The 22500-nt window shown below is 33.3% G+C and overlaps 1 protein-coding gene across 1 annotated transcript in view; it reads right to left on the reverse strand.

Annotated features, from left to right (window-relative positions):
• Positions 1-1762: 1762 nt before the first annotated feature.
• Positions 1763-22500, reverse strand: part of LOC119635199 (pheromone-binding protein-related protein 6-like) — a 142680-nt gene continuing 121942 nt past the window's right edge. The window contains exon 7 of the transcript XR_005247035.1: positions 1763-1834. The gene's annotated coding sequence lies outside the window, so the exon portion shown is untranslated. The remainder of the gene's footprint in view (positions 1835-22500) is intronic.

The following is a 22500-nucleotide window of genomic DNA, read 5'->3' on the forward strand; positions in this document are numbered from 1 at the left end:
TCGATTTCGGACGATGGTACCCCTTACGTTTTTGCCAAAAAACCGAAAATTTCATTTTTTGCGATTTATGACGATGTTACCCCTTATGTTTTTGTTTTAAATGGACAAACATAGTGAGAAAATGCTCATGATGCCTCCACAAAAATCTAAAAACTCTGTTTAGACATAGACTGACATTGTTTAATGTCAATGCATGCTCACCAAACTATGCAGCGGAAGGACTGCAATGTGATTTAAAAATCTTAGAATTGGCTTATTATTGTTTACATGAGCACTGACTTTCCCTGAACAGTTGGATTGTGCTAGGAATTCAAGGAGAATGTAATCTTGTCCGTCCAAATGACCGTCTTGTATTTTTTGCGTTCAACCTATAGCCCGTAACTTTTAAAATATGTTTTGATGAAATTTGGTACATATCGACCTATTGTGCCAAAAGCACTAGCGCTTTTGGAATTGGTTTGGTCTGGGTCATCTTTTTGACCACTTCCTATATAATCTTATTATGAAAATGCTTTTATATGAATAACGGTTTTTCAGGCGATGAGCTCAATAGTGTGTTGTTGGGTCGAATGTAATTTTCTTTTCTTACTTTTATCTTTTAATAATAAATTTTAATTAAAATTTGGTGGATTTTCAATTGTGCTGAAGATTTTTGCCTAGCTTTTCTAAATAGAATTAGTTATATGTATGTATATACATAAAATTCTAGTTAGTTTTCTATTTATGACAAAAAGATAAGCAATTTCCTCCCCTTTGCTTACGTTCTTCTGCTCAATTTATTTCGTTCTAAAACCATGTCAACGCTTCAAAATAAACCAAACGCCTAGTAGACAATCGGAGAGGCAACGCGACATGTTGATATGAAACATTTTAGTCAAAAATTTTGGGCCATTGTCCTGATTTTGAAAGCCTTTACTATTATACCCTTACCCTTTTGTTTTATCTTTTTTAGAATTGTGGACATCGTATGCCTTTCCAATATACCTGATGACGATTTTGGATTATAAAAATCTTGAAACGGCTTATAGCATAAAACTTATATCGCCCTCTGCTTTGGCGTACCCTGTATGTGTATTAGCAAAATTAGCTTTTCATCGCAATAAAACTGAAATCCAACGAAATGCTTCGTATGAGAATAAAAATTTTTTCTTTATTTAAATTTCATTGTTCATATTTTATTTTATGAATCGCATGAACGAAACAATGAAATTGAGATTTTAGTAAAATGATTTCATCAGTTTTATACATGGTGTATGGTAATGTTGCCTACTATTCGAGCTATTCGACCTATTCAAACTACTACTACTAGCTTTCATACTAGAATGTTGTGGAATTCTTTTAATGGTTACAACAAAAGCGCATCGTATTTGTTAAGCATCAAATTGTTGCCATTATGTGTGCTATGTCAAGCGAAAATCATATTTCAGTCATTCATTCATTTCATTCCTACGGTAAGCTACTGGGTTTTTTTTTTTTTTTTTTTCTTTTCACTTTATTACATAAAACGAAAAATTATGTTTGTCCAGCTGTCCGAGAACAATCAAATCAAAAGTTTTCCCAAAATATATATATATAATATATATATATATATATATATACAAAATGCAAAATTAAATATGTTATCGAAAACCTCGCATGTTATCTGTAGAGAAATAATTGCTAATATATATCGAATGTACTAAGAATTATACAAATTAACCCAATTAGTGTTAGTACAGAATGTGTTGAACGTATATAAAACCAAGAAATTGAATCTCGACTTACCTATATTCTCCAAGTCCGTTTTTTCACATGCGATCGCTATACAAGGCAAGGAAAGAACCAGCGCTGGGCCCTGAGAAAAAAAAATGCACGCAATTAGGCAAAGAAAATAAAGCAAAATTATTTAAAATTTAAGAAATATGTCTCTTGAAAATCTGGCCTACAGTATACGCCCCCAATCAATAACCAATTTTTGCAAATTTTTATTTACATATTATCCTGAGGTAGGGGATTCGATGTAAGGTGCGATTATAAATTTATTACTTGCTTTATATATACATATTTGCGTATTTAACAAACATAGGCAAAAAGTTACCCATATGTTTAATAAAACTTGGTTTCCACCTCCTTGATTTCTAGTCATGCGCATGCTGAGCATGTCCATGCCGATCCGAATGGTCAATGCTTTTATTTATATTAATTTCAATCATTTCAATTATTTTTATTTATTGTTAAAAGAAAATCGTTATTTTTTATTCATTTAATGGAATTAAATAAGTGAAAAATTTAATAACGAAACATATATCTATATATATATATATGTTTTTAAACAATAGTTTTACATATATACGTATATGTTGTTAGTTACATAAATGACACATCTCTGATAAAATAAGTTTGCATGAAATGTGTCTAACTCTCTGAAGGGGGAAAAAACGAGCAAAACAAAATTTCCTATTATTATAATTATTTTAATTAAAGAAATAAATTCAAAGACTAAAGTCGTGAACTATTAGCATCTGAGACTATTTCGTTTTATTAAAAACTTTACCGCGCTTGAGATTTGAACTCACGACTACTGCGTTGAGTTAGTCGAGATCTTTACTGCACTCGGCCATTCAGGCGCATGAAAATTTCTTAAATTGTGAAGAAAGTAATGAGAGCAAGTAGAGATTGTTGATGCCTACCTGCCAGTTGGCAGCTAAAGGAAACGATTAAGTAACATTTGAATCTGGTATTGATGGCAGATGATTTTCTTAAGGCACAATGAGAAAGAGCGTTGAATGATATCCTTCGGATACAATGAACTGGATCAAGTGTGTCTGAATCAAGTGTTGTGAAATGATCAAATTACTGCAACTAAACTTCCTTTAAACTACTAACACACACACATAAATAATAATAATAAATTTCTATAAATAGTTCCCCAAAAATTGTAAATAAAATCTGTACTATTCTCAATCAAGTTCAAGCGTTTATATTAAGCGTTTGTCCCGGATGGGATAACTGTGCAATAGCCCACCTTAACAATATGCAGACAAGCCATTGCGGAGTGAGGCTTCTATAACAAAATGGTGGACAAAACAACAATAAGTAACAAAATTATATTCGACGGGGGCCGAATCTCGCGTATTCATCATCAGAAAGTAAAGTATCTAAGTAAGGCTTGCAATGTGTATTATTAACTGTAGAGTGCCGCAATCTATATTTCAGAAGATAGGAAAACTTTTCAGTTCGAACAAATCCCTATTGCTAGATAAGCAAAGATCGGTTCAAGTCCGTCATATCACTTTTTTCTTATTTTCTTTCCTTAGTCCACATCCCTCTTGCCAGAAAAACATGTTTACAGCCCTCTATGCACGAACCGTAGCTTAATGAAGCCAATGGGTTTGGATTATCAGCAAACTTGGCATAAGATTTTGGAACTTGTGGGGCAAATTTTATTTTCTATTCCCATCACCGAGGGATGAGGGGTATATTCATTTCGTCAAAACGTTTGCAACGCACAGAAGGAAGCATTAGAGACTCCAAAAAGTATATATATAAATTCTTGATCAACATCAAATTTTAAATCGATTTAAGCATGTCCGTCTGTCCGCCTGTTTGTCTGCGCAACTGTGTAGTGTTTGTGATGTGATCGCCTAGAAATTTGGGAGGGACTTCTCACTTTTTCACAGGACACGCCAACAACTCCCACAGGCCTACGCGGCAAAAACTTTTATTTTGTAAATAGAAAAAAATCAGCTGCGCCCGGTTCATATTACGAAGCATGAAATTGTAGTTCTTTCCCTGTTTTTATTTTTTTTTCGGGGGTTGGGGGGATAACTGTGGTGGGTATAAAAGATTCGGTCATGATCGTGTATAGTTTTCTTACTTGTTTTATTCAATATTAATGTTCGGTTTACCTATTTAGGATTATTATTAAAACTTATTAAATTATTTTAAATTTTCTTGAAGAGATGTTTTTGGTTAAAAGAAAGAAACAAACAACTTATCAAATATTTCTCTCACAGATGAAGATGGTGAAGTCCTTCGATTGAGTGCATTTATGATTTCGTCTAATTCAAGAGGATTATTAATTTCATCAATCAATTTATATTTTCTTGATTTAAGTTTAGCAAATGCTACCATTGCTTAATACAATTATTATGAATTTATTAAAGAAAACAAGAGCGAAATACAAGATGTCACGGTAATGTCATTTATATAAAGGTCTTGCTTGATGCCTTCATTGTTGTGTCGTCATCGTTGTGATCATCATCTTCATCGTAATTATTATAAGCATCAGTTCGGTACCAGGTGAATTCGTTGAGATAATTTTACTTACAGAAAATCATCTTCTACTCTGCTGTACACACTCAGTGTATTGCATGCAGTGCCAACATTAACAATAACAAACATCAACAAGCACTACACAACGGCGAACAGAACGTAATAGAACAACACAAGAACAACAAGACTTATAAAAAAAAATAAATAAAAAAAAAAAACATAAAAACCATTTATATGTAAGCACTTGTATGAATAAACCATTCTAGATATGTACATATATATTTTGTTGTTGTTGTTGTTGTTAAACAGTGTGTGGTGGCAGTAGAATGCTTTTTCCGACTGCTACTGTGAAACGTTAAAGGGGAACAATTTTTATTTCTGCTGACAGCTGCTCTGTTCTTGATATTTCTTTTGTTGACGATGTAACAAAACGATACATAATGCAAGTAAATATAGTGAAATTTAAGGTACCTAAAGCATACACAATATTCAACAGAAATTGCAGTTACAGTGAAGAACAAAAGTTGCAAATTTGCTCACTAGAGAAGAAGAGAAAGGCATTTTTTAGCAATAAATCAGAGATAATTGACTGTTGTCCTCACGCGTGTTCGATACGAAATGTTAAACGCCTATCTGCTTTGTCGTCACACATCCATCTTAAAACCTTTTTAAAAATATTTTTTTCAAAAAATTTCTTGCCCATTATGACTAAACTCATCATCAATACTCTGATATATCCTCAGATAAATTTCAGGATAAATTAAAATCTTCGATTCGATATTATTGTTTGACACATAGTAGTGAAGTAATTGATTTAAGTAACACCCGTTGCTTTCTTACAAAAGCTTTAATCAAAATTGCATTCAGTTCTATTGAAGAAGACTCAAAACGTACAACATTCCACTTCCGTAATAGTAAACAACAAAAGCTATTCCAAGTGCAAGAACAATGAAAAATATGCGAAATATTTCCGCTACTGTTTGTATGAAATCAATAAAGTTCACATCAGATTAGATGTTCGATTACATATCTAACGAAAAAAAATCAAAATTCAAATTGACCAAATACCAATTGTAGGGTGCATTTTATCGGATTACCAAGATTCAAATAATTAATTGAAAACATAACCTAAGCATTCCTAGTTCAGTGCCAAGCCATGGACAAAAGTAAAAGAATTATACCGGGTTCACGATTGCGGGCGAGACTACACATTGGACCTTGGATTGGACGAGTTAGACGATTGCAGTTACTTTACTGGCTAGTAAATGAAACCAAGACGACGTTTCAACGCAGCCGACGTTGCTCGTAGAGTGCAAAATGCAATTTGTTATTAGCACCTCGACGTAGGTATCCGCGTCATGCATGTTGCAACTTTCTATCTCCATTGGTTGCGCTAGAAAATTTTCCAGCAATAATTGACAAATAGACGCATAGTTGGACGGGTGGACAATTTCACGCGAATCGAGGACGTATGTATACTACAGGATTTCTGACACTTAGGCATCATAATGCAAAAGAAAAACACTGTATTAGCCCCACACGCATGGACATAATCATCATCAGCCGCAATATGTCCATAAAATTTATCTCTTCAGAGTAAAATTCAAAGTTTGGAAAAAGACGAGTAACCTTTTTGTCCCATAAAATACGAATAGATATGAAAGGAAATCGTCTTACCGTCCCATAGTAGTACAAAAGTTCATACACTCCTTCTCAAATTAATGACTAACCCTTCCGGACCTCCCTAATTTCACGTGCAGTTAAGGAATGGCAAAGCGTGACTTACAACCTGGCTTGTAGTCAGACCAAGTCTGACTTACTATAATTTTTGACATAATTTTTGACTTGAAGGGTGAAATAGTCCGTCCTTCTTTGTTATCTAATTCGAATACATGCAGTGTGAACGTTGATTGCATTGTAACGTCCTTTGATGATCTCATGCGATTAGAAGCTTCTACTAATCGTCTTTATTCTAAACAATGCTGACTAGAACTTCTTGTAAGCTCCAAGAGAAGGGACTTTTAGGTATCTGCTCTTCGTTTTTATCCTTTGCGATAATTTTTCTTTTTAATCCCATATGTCTTCTCTTCTCCACCTTTACAACCAATTCTTCCAATTAGTCCTTATGTCGATAGGAAAACGCGAAAGTGGCTATTATGGACTTATGACTTTCCATTGCTTTGAGACAACCTCCCAGCTCGTATCCTCTCTTTGGTGTCCGATTGCATTCCATGCAACGCTTCTCTTCGCTGGCTTAACTAAATGATTGCTTTCATTATTAAAACGTTGAACACAATGAATGCGCTTGCATCCGTGCACCACGGGCTCAAATGTCAAAATATGCTTTGATTGATATACAAAACTAATTTGCATGATGCACGATGCAAATGCGTCGCTTAAGATTGTATTTAGTTAAAAGTGATTATGTTCGATGAAAGTACATTTTCAGCAATCATTATTCTGCTGCAGATAAGCTTTAAGTTATACCGCGCGTTAAACATTCACTCGCTAAAACTGTTACGTGCGGTCTCTTCGTTCTCTTCAGTTCGTTACCTTATTGACGTATTGACGTATAATCATCAACCTCGCTTGGGAATGTAGCTATAATGAGCCAGCCACGACAGTCTCTGTAACCTTGTAAAGAAGGATAGAGAGAGAGTTTTGATAAAAAAAAAATAAAAAAAACATGGACATGTAAACATTGCTGAAGAACTTGCCATTCACCGACAGATGGTAAATAACGGTGTGATGGAAACGTGGAAAAACCTAACCAATGAGAAGATCACGACAACCTCAAAAGGAAGCAAAGGATAGAGGAAGAATTCTAATTCCGAATATTTTGTTTTTCTTTTCTGCTTATTAGAAAGTTCTTTACCGAAAGTGCTCCGTAAGAGAGTTAGAGAGTGGATCGAATTTTGTTCTTTACTATATAAATATCTATTTACTGTAACCCGGTATAGTAAGACATAACGTTTTTTGTTTACTTTTTTTCTTCTAGATATGTAATTTCTTGGTGCTTTACTCAGCAAAGGTTGCCGTAACACAGTAAAAGACATAAATTAGCTGCCAACGGGGAATAACCGAAAACTGAAACGACAATGAAGCAAAGCATACCGTTATGGCACTGCAAATACTCTTTTTTCTGTTGATGTTAGACGGCAGCGACGACAATAAAGATAATAATGATGATGATGATGATGATGATGATGATGATGATCATTACGATGATGATGATTATGATGATGATGACGATGGTGACGGTGATGATGGTGATTGCATGGAACATCTCAAACCAACGGTTAGCTAAACCAGCTTGGATGAAGTAAAAATGTGCCACAGCTGGCGTATTACACAGCTATCGCCCGCAGATATTGCACTTTTATATAAGAATTTAAAAAAAACGGTTTCATTTCTTGAAATTGTTCTTGTCGGTGTTTGCGTTATAAGATGGAGTTTTCATAAGGTGCATAATACTAATAAATCAGTTTCAAAATGCACACGCGCACCTACAAACGCAAAATACATTTTATAAACATAATCTTTGCAAGACCACAAAATTTTCCAAGAAAATAAAATATGTTGCGGTTATATTGTTGTTGTTTATATATATCGTATTTCACATTTATTACACCTACAATCGCGAAAATATCTCAACTGTCTTATATCATAGGCAACAAGAGATTGTGTTTGGACTCAGCATTTCTCAAAGGAGCGATCTATACGACTCTATGGCTACCGGATGGTTAAGAGCAGTCATTACGTATTTCATATGCGAGCAAAGACTAAAGCATAGAAAATGATAAAATCGAACGACCTCGGGACTTGAAAACAAACTGAAGCTGCTTCGTAATTAAAGTCAACAACGATGGTAAAGTTCGCTAAAAATTTTGCAAGAAGAGATCGTAAAATTTGAAAAGTTTAGCTAGTCTACCAACTCGTTTTTGGTAAAGGAAATTAAAAATAAAGAAAATTGGGCATTGGGAATCGAGAGTGAACGCGCAATAGAAAAATTTTCCACAATATTTCTTTTATTCAAGCAATCGCATAAGACACTTTTTTTTTTTTTTTTTTTTTTTTTTAATGCAATGCTTTTAGGGGTAACCCTAGAGTCGACCAAAATCGTTCGCAACAATCGTTCAGTCTCTCTCTCTGCATCCAGCGTTATTTTCCCCCTATTGAGACGAGGTATGATTTTTATTTTTCGCATTTCTTATAACAGAGAACACGTTTAAAATGAGGGTATTTTTACAAAGTAATTTTTCTAAATCACCCGGAGATATTAAATTGGAAACACTTAGTTTTGTAATGGTAGCGTTTTTCATTTAATTAGAAAGAGAACACTCTTCGCTCGCCTTTGTGTAAAATCAAAAAAAAAGGATATAAAGCGAAATAATGAAAACTTTGCTGAATATTTTTCAACACCAAATAAACCAATTCGTACATACGTACGTACGAACACAAACACATATATATATATATATATATATACATGTTATATTCTTTCAACTCCCTATTTTTTGACGTTTAAATGATGTTAAGTGCGGTTATGCGGTTGCCGTAGCACTCTTAGCACATTTAACAAAAAGTGAACGAAGAGACCCAAAAAAAAAAAAAATTCGAAAACCATTAATTCCTTGCAACTGGATATTTGACGCGTGGATACTTTAATTGTGTGTAGTTGGGCATTAACACAGTTCTCTCTCTCAGCTTCTTCTCCTTTATAAACACTTAAGGTTATTGTATTTTCCTTTGCAACAGAAATTCATTCATTAACACCGTATCAGTATATACTGCACAAGCCATAGAAAACAGGATTAATTGTTGGGATGTTTCTCATTATTGTGATAAGAGGTAGAACATAAATTAAATTTAATTGATTAATTTGGGTAACTCGTCCCTGCTTATCCACAATTATGAATAACTAAAAATTATTCTTATGTACATACGTATGTATAAAAACATGTTGTATATATATGTGTATATCTATGAATCGAGGTTCAAAATGCTTTTGTCAAATAAAATGACTGACCTGATGAAATGGATGACATGATTTCTTTAAAATATTATAAGGAGTATTGTCTTTGGAATACAAGTGAAATTTGTCAAGTGCATAAGCTGAGTTTAAGGAAAAGGATGTAGTGTTGTGATGAACACCAAGTAATTAAGTGCATGAAAGCGGTATATCATCCAAGCAATAAATCTTTGAACGACTTAAAATGAATTAAACTGAAAAACCTCCTTGTATTTCATCCAAAGTTTGAGGCGTGTAAGCGAAGTATATTTATATATAATCACACAGGACTTGCGCCCTATACATGGCGGGCATAAAAAAGTGAGTAAATATATAGGGATAGAGATGTGGTCGCAACTTAGCGGGTGTGTGCCCATTCGATAAACGTTGTGCCTTCACCGACTATGCATCCACCAAGACGACCAAAATAAACCGTATTGCACTAAGATTCGCACCCACGACATTGAATTGGTAGTTCTGACCTACTAGACTACTAATGCGAATAATATAAAATGTAAAATAATAATAATTACAAGTAAACGAAAAAGTACGTAAGAACAAGTAAATCAAGTACTCATGTGGAAAAAAGCAATCTATACTGGCTTGCATTAACGAACTGAGGAAAAGCAATATTTTCATCAATCTTAAGGCTTCAAGCCTTTCAAATATCCTTAAAAGAGAATTTGATAATTGTGGACACTCGGTCTTTGTTGACATTACACAGATAGACAGACGGAAAAGCTTGAATCGATCCACAATTTGATACCGGCCAAGAAGAAATGAACTTTGCGATGTCTCTAAAGTTTCCTTTGGGGCCTTGCAAACATTTTGACAAAATGAATATATGCCTCACTCTTCGGTGACGGGTATAAAAAGGAACAAAAAACAAGCATCGAAAAACATAAATTTGTCTATCGTTTGTCGCAAATGGTTGCCGGTGTCCGCCTACAAATCTCAAAAAAGAAGCAAATTAATATAGAAGAGAAGGTAAGCATTTAATAATCGAAAGGCCAGGTTGGAATGAACACATTATATAATCGATTGGTATTGAGATTTGTCTTCCTTTTAGATAACACAGCAAGTAAGAGAAAATCATGTTAGGTTTGTCTGAAAACTGAAACTGAGAAAAAGAAAGGTAAGATTCCAAAACTAGGTACTCTGTAAATGTGTGTGGGCTTGGCTGGTTTTTACATTTCTGTGTTATAGGAAAAACCTATGAAAATTTCTATCGCATATCGCGCGTTATAGTTTATGAGCGATAAGCATAATAGCCAGAAAGTATCGGTGTCCTCTGTTCATATTTCACGGCAGACGTATCCTTCGACTGACTGGTATTGAGTTTCAATTAACGCGTACAAGGATTTTCTATCTTTGTATGCGGCAAAGATTACGGAGAGATAAGCAAGCTGACTACCTGGCTTCTGAACTCGATATATATGTTGATCCAAAATATATCCACTTGGCAGGGCTTCTAAAGTTTCGCCTTCTGGATGTTGCAGGACATTTTGACAAATTTAATGAGTTCCATCTCCGGGGAGAGGCAAACAGAAGAAATAAATTACGAGAATTGCTTTTCTGAGTTTGCATTTTGAACAAGGATCAGCTCCTTTCGATAGAGAGAATTGCGCTCGATTTTCATACCTTTGCTGCAGACTGGGATTTTATAGAGTAGATGCTCTTCAAATGGATGTACACTAAATATAAAACTCACACATATCGCAAACTGGAAGAACATGCGATAGTTCTGCGGTACGAATAGCATGAATTTATCCCAATCAGTTGGTCCACAAAACGAGCACGTTTTGCATATCCGTGGGATGGGAACCATGACAATTTAAAAATTTTGGGCTTTTTTGCCGATCCCTTCACCTGAAATTTTTCCCGATATTTATTTTAAATGTAAATGTCATTGCAGTATTAGTGCAAGCGAAATTAAACGAGCAATTTATATCGCATGTACTAAGTGTTCATCTTCATATTCAATCGAACGTAATTTATTACCAATCTATAGCCTTGTACGATAAGTCTTTCGAAATTTTCCCAATTACTTAATCGATTTTTTTTTTTTTGTTTTGATTACGATAAATAAATAAAATCACTTTTCCCACACATTTATGAAATGTCGATAATATTTCATCTCGCATGTTAGTAGCATTCGGGCTGATTAATGAATATCAGCTTTAGTAAATAATGTTATTGGTCTTGTAAACTTACATTTGATTAAGTGCATTTCATTTATCTTTGCAAAGAATTGCTCTTCTGTTAAAATCAAGAACAGAAGAAGAAGAAGAAGAAGAAATGAAGACGTCAAAGCAATTTATCATCACATCAATCAAAATCTGCAGCAAACTCAATTTCAATGATGCTTAACTTAAAGTTACTAAACATATAGAAAATTTCTTCTTTATTTTTTTTTTTATTTGTTTTTGTTTTTTTTTTTTTATTTTCTTTTTCCTCTTCCTTTGCCTCAGCTAGAGTAAAGTAATATTATCTTCGTCTTTAAGGCATACTAACGAAATTACTTTTCAAATAGAAACATTTGTGGATACGATTGTGTGTTCACAACAAATGACTGACGAATGAATCTACTAAGAGTACCAATCAATTGCATCAACAGCATGGCATCAACGATTTATCGAAATAAATTTACAAATATTACCTTTTAAGAGGTAAAGGAATGTAAATAAACCTTCTTATAGAACGTTCTTCTAATTACTCTGCTAAAAGCTATCCCGCCAAATGCTATGCTAGTCCCACATTCCAACAACAACAATATGCGTCAGTGAGGCTGCACAAAGTTAATAATTTCTTTATTAGCATTCTTAGTTGATTGTGAGTAGGAGTTGCTTATCGTCTCCTTATTTGCTTATGGAAGATTGCGAACATTGAAAAAGAACTTACTTCAGCCTCTCATCAGATAGATTAGGAAATTGTAATGCATTCAATGTCCTTAAAGACGATTGATTTAATGCGGAATATGGTCACCTTTCATGCGGTTTATTGCAACCCGCTAAAGCAACATGTTACTGATGAAAAAAAAAAAAAAAAAAAACTAGCAATAGGTTTTCCTAGGCTCTCGTACATCAATACATACGCCTTGTAGCAGCTGAAGTCTTCGAATTTTTGATATAATTTCTTTCTTGTTTACCTTGCGCCCTATACAATATATGGCGGATGTGTAATCAAGTCATCATCACTTCGAACTCAACCAACTTATTAATGGGTTTTCTTAAACTTTCCCCGAGTCCGAAGTAGTCCAGCGTAGAGAGCTTGATGATTTAATTATACACCAGGCTCGATGCAAGCACGTAAAGTAAATTTGAAGCTTTGTTCTTCGTAATTGGTGTACAATAAAATTATGAAATAAAAATGTAATTTATAAAGGACTCTACCCTTAAAAAAAACCATAATCCAAAGGGAAAAACTACTTTCGTACTACGAAAGACATTGACATATCTTGAAAAGTAGTCCCACCAAGGGCAAAAGGTTTAACCAAAAACTAAATTCGAATAAAATGAAATAATTAAATATTGAGCAATTGCTGCGCCCCAAAGAGTAATAATAAAATATGCATAGAAAGGATGGCGAAAAAAATTTGAGAATCAATTTGTGCGTTAACTCATGTTGGAGTAAGTTTACCGTCAAATCAATTAAAAAATTTGGCGAATTCTCTTTTTCGAAACTTTCTTTCCGACATCAACACCAGACATTTGATAAACTGCTTTCTCGTCCATCATAATAACAAAGGCTATACATATGTATGTATATATATATATATATATGTATATACAACATTGTATTCCTCGTTTAATAATACAATCGTTAAAATTCGTTACTTTTTTTTTCGTTATAATTCAAGCACTCCTATTAAAAAGCCATAAATAAATAAAATCAAAAAAAATAAAAATAAAAAAAAATTTGCTTTTTTTTTTGCTTATTTTCTGTACACTTACTCTTTATTGCACTTCAGGCAATATCTCGTTCATTTTAGCAATTTGACATTTCACTTGGCCGGGTTGGCTCTTAAGTTGAATAATGTTTCCAGCTGTTGTCACAGCAATTAAAAGTTTATAAAGTTTTGTACACAGTGTGTTCATTTTTTCCCCGTTTTTTTTCATTTTCTCTTTTTTTTTTTTTCAAAAGATTTTTCGATAATAATGTCAATTAAAATTAAAATTAAAATATGAAAGGATGAAATAAAAAATGTATTGTAGCACCGATAACAAGTTGATTTTAAAGAACTTTAAAATGTTTTCTTCACACACGGAGACATTCGTACTTTGTATTTTGACTATTAGGTAGGCCAAAAATATTGCGACTCTATTATCGCAATTCATTCAATTGAGATTTTTTTATTCTTTTTTCCTTTTGGATGGATACGGAATTGGGAATAAGCGAGTTTAGCTCGCTAGGAAAACGCCATCAGACTATGATGGCTTGATGTTTTTCTTCTTCTTTTTTTTTCGAAGCGCCCTTTCTACCCATTTACATTTCTTATGACTTGGGAGGATAGAGCCACCTTTTACTATACCGATATTCAGAATTATTCTTTGAATCGACTTAAACTTGTCCAAGTGGGGTTTAGAGTCTGTACGTCCGCCCGTCTGTCAGTACTTTAGCGTTCAATCTGTAGATCTACAGCCAGATAGTTTAACGAAATTTGGCATTCATCCCAAGGGCAATGTTTATTAAAAATGGATTAATTTGGACGACTTTCGGCATATGAAGCGTTAGTTTGAAACTTCCATTTCCTAAAAGTTCTCCACTAAAATAGTGGAACGAAACTTGTCTCAGCAGAGTGATTCATCCCAAGGGCGATGTTGACTAAGAATGGATTGATTTGGACCACATTCTGCATATAAAGAATTAGTTTGAAACTTCCATTTCCGAAAAGTTCTCGACTAAAATCAGTAAATAATTCGGCATTCCATGTTGATGTGAAAAAAATTTCTGACAAATGGATCGAGCCCTTTGAACCTCCTCCTATGAACAGTAAGTCTTTATATGGGAAAATGGAAAATTTTAAATTTTTTTATGATGAAAAATTTAACATAAACCAAATTGGGACCTGAACCCATATAAGAATATTTATGAAAAGCAACCGAACCAGATTGAAATTTTACTACTACATGAGGAAATGATGTCAATAATATTAAGATCTTTCCTAAATTTGAGCGATGATAGTTTCCGTTTTGGGCCGTCTTCCGTGTAAGGACTATTACGGAAGTAAGGTGTGCTGTTGGATGGAAAACAGTTATAATTTCTCTATTTCTGTAGGCCAATTATAGATATGATTTCTATCTATGAATACAGTTCGCACAATCATGAAGTTTAATGAGGAATAGACGAAATTCGATATATTTTAGGCCGTTCAGTCGAATTTCTCGACAATAGCATGTTTCCTGAATTATCTTACGATTCATGCTAATAATCTAAAACATTGAGAGAATAGGTTGGGATTTAGTGATACGAGTTTCAAAATCATTTTGACCTGTTAACCAAAAAAAAAAAAAAAAAAAAAAAAAAAAAAGTTATTGACCAACTTTTCTCCTTTCAATTATATAATGTAACGGTTTTATTCAAGGTTTTCACGGTACGAACTAAGAGGGAACGAACGAACGATGAAATCATTTATAATTACATTGGGATGATGATAAAAAGTAATTCAGCAAACAAACACAAACAACTTTTTCTATGCTAAGGCTGCTAAAGTTATGCTTTATGTAAATACATATAAAATAAATAGAATGCTAGGCCGTAAAAAAGGTTTTCATAGAAAACGACCTGAAAGTAACATATGTAAGCTTTTTTTTTTGGGGGGCAAACTGGTTTCTTATTCATGTTGCGACATCTAGGCTGGAGCGTCAGAGAGCATGGAAAAATGCTTAAGATTCCGTATCAATTCAATCATTTTTTCTCGTCAGTCCATTCAGTATCTGAAAAAAAGCTGAAAGTTAGCGCATATGACTTTATGTTGTGCTGTTCGCGATCCGATCGCAAACGCACCTTTATGCATTCACTAGAAATCTGAAGCAGAAAAGTGGAATCATTCGAAAGTAACAAAATCAACGGTGCGGAGATAGTTTTGTCTCTTTCCGCTCTAAAAAAGCGCCAAACTGAGAAGTTCGATATTTTAATTTTGAAAGGAAATTGAACTCTTTTTAAAAGCTTTAATGACAGGTGAAGAAAAATGGGTCACATACGACAATAATGTGCAGAAACGATCGTGATCTGATGAATGGATGAAGCCGCAAAAAACGACGGCAAAGCTCAGATTGACGCCAGTATTAATAACCAATGTGTTTAGAACGCGTCCAGTGCCGGTCAATAGAAAGAGCGTCTTTTTCCATCGTTACAGCGCTACCAAATCACTCCCATCTCTAATGGCTCAGCAGAAATCGAAAGAGTTGCACTGAGAAGTTCCGACGCATCCTCCTTGCCCAGTCCGACTCGTTTTGGTTTTCCTTCTTGCAAAAGGAAACCTTATAACAATCACTCGAGTCACTTTATCGCCCAGTAATCCCAGACTTCACTAGGGAGATGGCAAAAATCAAAACTTTATAGCATAAGGGGATTTTCCCTTTTTTGGATTCAGGTGAAGGATATTTAAAATTCGGTCCATAATTAAATGAAGCGTTTTACTACTTTTTGCTTATTTCGTCTTCCTCTTTGTAGTAACGAGCTGAAATGGTCGCGTCATCAAAAAGTCATTCAAAGTTAATTCTATTTTGTTGGTTTCTCCATTCATCCCACTAATGTCCATTATTACACTGATGCCCTTCTACATGAGAGAAAATTTCAGCTCTTCTGCTTATGGTTGATGCCTATAGATCACGTTCAAGTTATTAAGCAATAAGAATAAATCCGCCCACAAAAAAAATTTAAAGAATGACCAAAAAAATTTCAGGGCAATAAAAGGAGAACAAAGACCATATGGAGCTGAGCTTAAATATTTATGAGAAAATTTCATTTATCGACAATCAAGAGGGAAATTTTCATCAATTTACAGTGACTATCAGAAAAGTATTTTAAATTCGCCTCGAAACCAAAATAGATTTCTTGCTTGTTCCATAAATAAGTTACTCTATACAAATTCTTACAAAGATATTTATGAAAGCGCAGTAAAGTGAATTATTTCATAACGAAATGCGTAAACATATTTTCATATATATATATATATATATTGTATATATATATATACATATGTATATTTATTATATATACATATATATATATATCTATATGTATCTATGCTTATGCATCTATGTATGTATGTATGTATATATATGTATGTATGTATATATATATATATATATATGTACACATATTGCGTACACGGGCATGTGTGTGGTATGCACGCAGTGATATGAAATTTTATATTCAATGGTTTTAATGAGGTCTGCTAAATAAATAAATGGTTACAGGCACACATGTATATATTCAGCCTTAGACATACACAAAGAGACAGATACGTAGTAAAATGAACTTTTGCACGCATTTAATTTAGTTGTGCATGTCAATTACTGGGTGGAAACCCAGGATTCGTTCATATTGTTTACATTATGTAGGAAAGTCATTGTACAATGACGTACGCCATAATGTGCATACGTACGTATGGACCTGTTCTTATATATATATATATACACAAGCTATAATTTATATAATAGGTTATTTTACAATATATTTTGTATGTGTGTGAAATTAAGTGCACTGTATATTTTCATTGCCATATTTTTGATTCTTTAATATTTGATGCCATTATTTATATATGTAATATATTTAAAAGACTTGGAATAAAATAATTAAAAAAAACTAAAACAATTTTATGGAGACTGCATGAATAATAACGTATGTGCAAGCGGTTGTCTCTTTTTTTTCCCAATTACAAATAAACAGGCATACTGTGCAAGGTTTGTATTCGCCGGAAGAAGGGAACAATCTCGGACATCTATTTTTAAGTTTGCAGTACAACAAAGCTCTTACATGCATTCACTTACACTTCCACTTCCACCCACATATTTAAGGCATTTAAAGTCTGATATTTGTTTGCTTGATTACTATGTTCAATATTTATAAAATTAGACTCAACAAGAACCTTCCTCGTAGGCAGTACACAAGAGCGTTTAAGGGAAAAGCAAAATCGATTTGCATGTGTTATATATTATGTCGTGCTTCCCGATGTTATTGTGGTAACTATTTCAAAATTTCTTATAAAAATTAAGCGATGGCTGAAAAATCAAGTATTTGTAGATGGTTTCACCCACATCACAGAAAAATTGGGAGACTATTTTGTTTCGCGGATTATGATTTGCAATATTACTTAGAGCATTAATAGCTCTCGTAATCTTCCGCCGAAGTGAGTTTGGGAGGTTATGTAATACGTAAGTTTCACAAAAGGTTCTCCTACAAATACTTCATAAAAACACTTTTATTGCTAAAGGCCGTTCGAGGGCTTCCATATTTTTGTAATCTTCCGGTAAATAATGACAATGGAATTTTTTCTGTGTTAATGTACGTATAGGGTTTTCCAATAAAAGGTATAATTAAAATAGTTACTAAATCCTAAGCTGATGATAGGCATACTCTGGCGTAGACATAAGGCTGAGAGGATCACCGCATTCCATTTCTTATGATTCACTTAACTTCACTTATCAATTCACTTAAGCTATGTTAGAGTAACAGAAATGTTCGATCTCTATTCTACTAGGTAATGCGCCAGATTATAAATCCTATATTAAATCCTATACACCGCCGCTTCGCTTAACACAACTTTTCATTTATTTTTGTAACCATGTATTAAGAATTATGCATTGCTCCCTAGTAAGTGGCATACTTTCCACTGTAGAACGTGGAACGAAATTAATCCTCTTATCCTAGAGATTCATTATTATTAGACCATTTTCGTAGGAGAGTTCGAAAAATTCGACCCTGTTGCCATATCAAGATTTACTTTTCATAACCGCCAAGGTCTAAAATTTAGTCCCATATGCTTCCAATTACAGTATTTGGTTTTTATGCCGAACTACTGTAATGGAACAATTTTCACTGTGGAATCTCAAAAATTAGACCATATTCCCATATAAAAAACTACTTTTCATAGTCAAAGCAATATAGGAGGAGGTTCCAAACATCCACCCAATCTATTCAAGTTTTTTAAATCAATTTCGATGCAATCTATGTTCGAAAGTGCTCGCCCATGGGCCAAAACACCTCAGTACATAAAACTTTGTCTCAAAAATTGCGACATGGAGATTGAAAACATATATAAACCACCGATCCGCATAATAAAAGATGCATTTATCTTAAATCAAAAGTGGTGTAGGGTATAAACCTTTCCTTCTTTTTTTTTTTATTTAAACAAATATTTTTTGTAATCTTTTCTGAAAGACAATTCGAAAATAGTTTTCCACATTCCGAAAAATGGTTTCATGTTAACTTTTCTTAAAGACAAGTCAAAGTCGAAAAATTATTTTTTCTTTCTTGTTTCTCGTCTTAAAAAAAACTTCCAGTCTACTAAAAAAGTTTTCATTTTTTTCACTTTAGTTATCATGTATCCTGCTCTTCTTCTTAATACCGGAACAGCTTACCTTAATTTACTTGTCCGTTTATCTTCGCCTTGACATTACGGTAGCATCATCTAATTGCATTTAAGTAGAGATTTAAAATATTTATATCGCGCAACAAAGAGTTTAGCTAAAGTAGAAACTTTTGCATTCAGTCAAACCGACAGTTAAATTAAATGCAGCTTTTTAGTTAAATTTTAACCTTGTTAGGATAGAATAATTAAATGTTCCACTTTTTTATTATTAGCATAAGAGCCGAAGAGCAAATAACATTTTTCGAGATCTCTTAATAAGAAAGCGAAATAAGACAGGAAAGGCACACCTCTCAAAAAAGTTCAAGCTAATTTACATGTGCCTACCTACACAGACTGCCTCCACTGATAGAGAAAGCTAGAGATAGCATCTCATGAAAGATACTGAAAATCAAAGGTAACATGCCATGTAAGCCTAGCATATTATTGCATGAGTACCAATGTAATACATATTTAAACTTTGTCACTTGTCAACCGAGTCATCATATTACAAGTTATTGTATACCTAATATAAAATAATATAAATATAGCGCACTAGAGACGACATGGCTAAGAGAAAATATGAAAAACTAGCGGAAGATGGGGAAACGCAACGACAAAGCCTAAAGAGAACTTGTAGTGATCTTGGTAGGGTATTACTGAGTTGACTTATTTTCGACCGACATTGATAAAAGGGGGTTACAGCAAAGACGGCTGCGATGATTGTCGATACCGCTCAATGACGTTGATCCAAGTGCATATAGATGTTTTAGGCACATGCGACTTCTTCTTTTACGCGATACGTATAAAAGGATAGTTTAAGAGCATCTACAGCGAGCAATAGATATTAGAGAAGTTTCTAACTAAATCATGGTTAAAGCGTAGAAAGAAGGAAATTAGTTGTGTTTATGTTTTAGTTGGAATTATATAACAACTTTCAAGTTCATTGCTAATGCTACCCTTTTAATTTAATTAAATTTAGTTTAATCCTCTTGATGGTTTGTTTTTTTTTTGTTTTTTTCGTTTATTTTACTTGCAAATAATTCCCGCCATTATTCAGTTTTCTTACTGCTATTGCATAAAACAACAAAAAGCAACAAAATTAATGTAATTAATTACGCGTTATCGTTACTATGAAGAACGTCATAAATAATTGAAAGAAGCTGCAAAAAGGTGATAAACTGCGAACAGAAGTTAAATATTTACTTTTAATTTGTTTTAATCTGTGTATGTTAAACGTAAACTTTTATATTATGCTCATCAACATTCCGGGTCTTTCGACCAACGTTTCTTCAACAGCATTATTCAAAGTTAAAGGTTTTCTGGAAATGGTCAACACAAACAATCCTTTGTGAGATGGCCATTAAATTCTTTCATTCCTTTTGTTTCGCACGAGCACACAAACAAGATGACTTTCTTCGGGATATTTTTATTAAGCGCATAAATATTTATGAGTCGATATTAGAAAGTCCTTAAACCGTAGAGCTCTTAAACCATATACATCCTTGATCGTGAATGTAATTTTCATAAAATTTAAAAAAAAAAAAAAAAATAAGTGTACTACGTCACACAATTCAAACTTGATTGCACACTATTTAGGATAGATGTTAAAAAGTTGTTAGTTAATTAGGAACATTTTTGTGTAGTCGCATGGGTTCATGGATTCATACGTAGGACGCTTGCACGATGATATTTAAATTTTATCCAAATTATTTTTAATCTTTTACTTTCCGACATTCTTTAGACAGTAAGTAATCACATTATTATATGCATAGGGTGTGCTTTTAAATAAATTATTAAAATACAAAGAGTTTTGAAAAGATTCCGATATAGTATGCGCTCATTGAAAATTTGAAAAAAAGAACAAGATGAGCACGATATTGAAGATAATCTTCTGCAGGCACCACAACCATGTGCAATTTACATATACATAAATTCATAAATATTGCCGAGGAGCAGCTCGAAAAATTAGTATCAATATCGAGAACGTGAAAACAATCGTCGCTTCACTGACTTACATGTCTCATATCGAGCGATCTTTATGCAAATTTTCAAACTTAATCCATAGCGTTCTCTCTGTTCTGTCGCAAATAATAGAGTAATGTCATGAACGTCCATACCGAGATAAGTTGTCAAGTTTGCTAAACACCTTCGCCCCCGTGACCTACCGCCAAACATATTTTATATTACAAAAATTAGCGCTTTTTGGGTATCGTTGATGAGTATTAAAACTTTTATTATATGGGTTGGGTGGGTTTCAAAAATCCCTTTGTAAAAAAAAGAATTGTTTTTTTTTTTTTGTTCTTCATCATAATGAGCCCAATTTGAAGTCTTTAAAGAAACCTTTCATGCTCAATATAATAAATCATATAAATCAATATATATATATATATATATAAATATATTAAAATGTGTGTTCCTATGCTATTGTAAGTAGAAATACATCATATGTGAAATTGAATTTCATCCGGGAACTTTATATATATATATATATAGTTTATACTTAAATATATATAATGGATTTTTGTTTCCATCTGAGTTAAATTAAAAACTCAGCATTCATATATGCTCGCTCGCTCGCTCGCTCGCTATGAAACTATGAAATCTTAATTGCTTGTATTCGCATAACTGATACATATGAAAATGTATAATGACGGTAAAATTTATATATATATATATGTATGTATGTATGTATGTAAGTATGGATGTATGTATGTATGTATTGCTTCATGATTATTACTATGACTTCGAATAGTAATAATCATGAAGCATTAAATGTGCAAAAGGAATCTGTAAAGTTTATTCTAGTAGTAAGCAGATTTAAGAAAAACTTTTCAAGAGCATACCGTCTGTTACTTACCACCATCGGTGTTGGTTGGTCATTTAAAAAAAAAAAAAAATTTGCGAGAGGAAAAAGAGGAAAATCTCAAATATATGTAATCACACATGTATAAATATTATAAAGGAATAAAATGGCGATTGGAGATGAGTACAGGATAGTGCAGGAATAGCAAACGGCAACAGTATGCGATGCAAGTAAAAGTTGAACGTATTTCGTATTCGTTCTACGATTGCTCACGTAACAACCGCATTTAACTGTTTGAAAGATAACCGTTGGTCATGTTATGCCAGCCAGGCAGACAGCCAGCCAGCCAGCCAGTCAGCCAGCAAGCGGTATAAACCACAAAACGAACAGTAGATGGCGAAAAAATTACATCACAGCTATCATGTAAATTTCATGTCATGGCTTTTTAATTATGTGTTCTATAGAAGGAAATTCTCCTAAGGTTTCTGGTGACGCAGCCAACATCGACCATACACGTTGGCAAAATGGCATAATTAACTGGCAAAAGTCGTTCACAAGTATATCTCATTGTGCTAGTTGCGGACAAATTAAATTCTCTGAACAGTACACGAATGAAAGGAATACGCGTGAACCGGTGAAATTTCTCGTGTTGTACATCGCCCTACTATACTACAATGCAATGCTATACTATACTATACTATACTATACTATACTGTGCTGAGAGGTGCAAAAAAAAAAAAAAAAAAAAATCTCTATAAAAAATTTAAAATAATTTTTCCTACATTTCATATATTTCGCATACACATTCACATACTCATCGGCATTAATGTGTGAAAACATTTTAAGTAAAAAGTT

Source organism: Glossina fuscipes, unplaced genomic scaffold, assembly GCF_014805625.2.
Source record: "Glossina fuscipes isolate IAEA_lab_2018 unplaced genomic scaffold, Yale_Gfus_2 3, whole genome shotgun sequence".
Lineage (NCBI taxonomy): Eukaryota > Metazoa > Arthropoda > Insecta > Diptera > Glossinidae > Glossina > Glossina fuscipes.